The 3,925-nt window shown below is 41.8% G+C and overlaps 1 pseudogene; it reads right to left on the bottom strand.

Annotated features, from left to right (window-relative positions):
* Positions 1-2,218: 2,218 nt before the first annotated feature.
* LOC122467014 lies at positions 2,219-3,426 on the bottom strand (annotated as a pseudogene).
* Positions 3,427-3,925: the final 499 nt, after the last annotated feature.

The following is a 3,925-nucleotide window of genomic DNA, read 5'->3' as shown; positions in this document are numbered from 1 at the left end:
AACATATCTCAATATGCACAATTTTCTACAAAGCTAGCCCCAGTTCCTCCAATGCACAAGTGTCTCTGAGTCCTCCTTTGTTCTGGACTCTTCTGCAACAGTTAAGGAGGGAACGAAAGGGCCATTTTGTGAACAGAATAGTGCCAATCAGGGGCAAGCAAGATGGAAGAGAGTGCTTACTTTTCTCTAACTTGCTTTGATAGAGCCCTCCAGAGCTGCCTGTGTTACAGTCACAAGCTTCTTAATAGTAACCAAACAAAAAGTTGACTTCTGGGGTCACCATGTGGCTCAGTGGGTTAAGCATCAGACTCTTGATTTTGGCTCAGGTCATGATCTCACGGTTCAGGGGCTCGAGCCCCACATCAGGCTCCACACTGATACTGAGGAACCTGCTTGGAATTCTCTCTCCCTCTCTCTCTCTGCCCTTTTCCCGCTCTTTCTCACTCTCTCTCAAAATAAATAAATAAATAAACTTTTTTAAAAATATGGTTAACTTCTGCATGTGTGTTCACCATGTAGCCAGCATTTAATTGACTGCTCTAAATGCGGTATGTCATTTAATCCTCTCAACAATCCAGGGAGTTGGACTCCAGTATTATCTCCATTTCAGAGATAAGAAAACTGAGGGTCAGAAGAGTTAAGAATGATCTATAAAGGTCATACAGATATTAACTGATAAAGCCTCGATTCAAATTCAGTACTGTTTGAATTCATAGTGAACACACATTAACAGGATTAGGTCTATAGTTTTGCCTGCAAATAACAAAAAAACCTTAGATGAGGTAACTATTTCAAATAACAAGAAGATCAAAGTTCTAGGTTTTCAAGGTTAGTTAAATAATGAGGCCTCCAGTGTCAGGGCTCTGGGTTATATTCTCTGAGATATTTTTACCTTTCTCTTCATGAACATAGGATGGCTGCCATGGTACCAAACATCATCTCTTCATTTGACAACACGCAAAGGCAGAAAAGAAATGGGAAGGTATCTCTTCCTATTTGTGTCTATTTTTATCAGAAAGAAAAATCTTTCCCAGAATTCCCCAGCAAACACTTTCTTCTAAGTCATGAGTCAGAACTGGGTCATATGCCCCATTCCCACCCCTTAATCACTCATGGGCAAAGGACTACCCTGCCTTGGTTAGTCTAACCGTGATTCAGCCCATGGAACCCAAGAAGGGATCCACCTACCCTGAGTACATTGCCACTCACCTGAATTACTGAACAAAATCAGAATCTGTTAATAGGGAAGGGCAGGATAAATGCCTGTTGCTTAAATAACCAACAGTGTCTCCTATGCATTACCTTTCAATTTGGTGCTTCATCTCTCCTGGATTCATCAGGATTTCCTTCACCTATCCAGATTGCTAGTCTCCAATGCCAATATGAAAATACACCGCAGATTCTGCACTTTTGTCACCAATAAGGAGAAAAAATTACTAAGTATGAAAAATTTAGTGTATTTGAATCAGGTAGAAAATATGTGACTCAAGTGATAAATATATGACTATTATTCTCAAATAATTATAATGTAGGGCTAAAAACAAGTCAGGTTACCTTCCAATTTATAATGTTTTCACTCTATTTCACACAACCCCCTTCTGATGCTCTTTACAGATGTATTATAGATCTTTATTTTCTCTTAAAAACTTCCTTCTCCAAATTTCTTCATGGTCCATTTATTTTTGTGTCACAATAATTATTTATGGATGAGAGAGAGGTTCTAATTTTTTCTCTGTGTTTTCTAAACTCTTCAAATACTTCCACACACAAAAAAAATGTGTTATTTTTCTGTTATTTTCCAAATTGGTCAAATATTGTCACAAAATGTAAATCTATCTGCATAATTGGGAGTTTATGTAATTGGGTAATTCATCACATTGAGGCATTCTGATTCTAAAAGTTGGATAATTGGAACCTTCTCAATAAAGAGGTTCTTTTATGTTTGAGTATTTTTTTTGTCTTTTTGTTTTTGTTATATGTATAACAAATCTCTTGGCCCTGTTGGAAACATTAGGGCAGAGAAGCCCATCTCTCATCTCTCACAGTCCTGGCCCATACATGTCACTGCAACCACATTTATTTCCTTGCTGCTCCTGGAATTTGGTTATTTCTTAACCCCAAGTTAAGTTGTTCTGACTCCGCTAATCCCCCTTCCTGATTTACTTTAAGGCATATGTTAAAATTTATGTTTTATAGGAATTTACCTTTTTTTATAATACACTATACTTTATTGATGGTACATGACAAAGTAGGGTTCCCCAAGCCCTCCCCTTCTTCAAGGTGTCTGGGATGGAAACTGTGGAGGTTGGGAGATTCTCAGTGTGTTGGAGGATGAGCTGGGGTAAGGACTCCCCGGAAGCTGAGGGCCTCTCTCTTTCTCTTGTTCTCAGCCCTCAGCTGGTCCCAGGGTCTCTGACTCCTTGGAGGCCATGTTAACCCATAAGGTCCACAACCTAGTTTCTATAGCCAAATTCATTGTTATACCGGGAAATGAGCTTGACAGTGTGGCCATTGAGAGCAGTGCCAACCCTAGCATCGAAATGGAAGAGTGGGTGTTCCTGTTAAAGTCATGGGAGACAAACTAGTCCACAGTGTAGCCAAGATGCCCTTAAGAGGACCCTCCAATTCCTGTTTCACCACCTTCTTGATGTCATCATATTTGGCAGCTGTCTTCAGGAAGTAGGTCAGATCCATGATGGACACATTGGAGGTGGGGACACAGAAGGCCATGCAGATGAGCTTCCTATTTAGCTCAGAGATGGCCTTGCCTATAGCCTTGGCAACACCAGTAGAAGCCAGGGTGATGTTCTAGGCAGCCCCTTGGCCATTACACCACAGCTTCCCAGAGAGGCCTCTCTGACCTTCTTGGTATCAGTGATGGCATGGACTGGAGTCATGAATTTCTCCATGATGCCAAGTTGTCATGGATGACCTTGGCTAAAGTAGCCAGGCAGTTGGTGTGCAGGAGGCATTGCTGAAAATCTTGAGGGAGTTGTCATACTTCTCATGGTTCACACCCATCACAAACATGGAGGCATCATCAGAAGGTGAAGAGATGATGACCCTCTTGGTCCCACCTTTCAAGTGAGCCCCAGCCTTCTCCAGGGTAGTGAAGACCCCAGTGGACTCCACAACATACTCAGCACCAGCATCACTATTTGATGTTGGCAGGATCTTGCTCCTGGAAGGTGGAGATAGGGTTTCCATTGATGGCAAGTGTCCCATTCTCACCCTTGACTGACCCATGGAATTTTCTGTGGGCAAAATCATACTGCAGCATATAGACCATGTATCTGAGGTCACTGAAGGGGTCATTGATGGCAACAATATCCACTTGGCCAGAGTTAAAAGCAGACTTGGTAATCAGGTGCCCAATACGACAAATCCTTTTACTCCAACCTTCATCATCATGTCTCAGGGATGTGGCTGGCACTGCACCAGAAGATACAGCTAGCTGTCTGTCAAGCAAGGAGGAACAAAGAACCAGAAATTTACCTATTTTTTTGAAAAGTATCTCCCATTCCAAAGCATTCTTTCTACCTTATAATCCACCAAATCATATTTTCAGCTTAAAAAGAATAGTAAAAGTGACCTTGACAACCTCTTCCATTTTATACACTAGGAACTTTGGACCTGGGTGGAATAACGCTGTTCATGGTCATGCAACTCCTCACTGCTGTGAGAGGGATTTTGCTCCCCCAAACCAGATAAGAATGGGGATAGGAGAAGGGCATGGAAAATTACTGGGGGCAACAGTGAGAAGGGAGAGTAATAGTCTTAACTAGAGAGTCTGGGAGTGCCAGAATGGGTGTCTGGGGTGAAGAGTCCATTTAGGGACTGATGACACTTGGGTAGCATGTTTACTTCCCTTGAGTATAGACCATCTTCTCACCAACCTGTGGATAATTTGTCTCCAGATAGCACT

Source organism: Prionailurus bengalensis, chromosome A3, assembly GCF_016509475.1.
Source record: "Prionailurus bengalensis isolate Pbe53 chromosome A3, Fcat_Pben_1.1_paternal_pri, whole genome shotgun sequence".
Taxonomy (NCBI): Eukaryota; Metazoa; Chordata; class Mammalia; order Carnivora; family Felidae; genus Prionailurus; species Prionailurus bengalensis.
The sequence above is the reverse complement of the archived record's forward strand: the minus strand, read 5'-3'. Positions and strand labels throughout refer to the sequence as shown.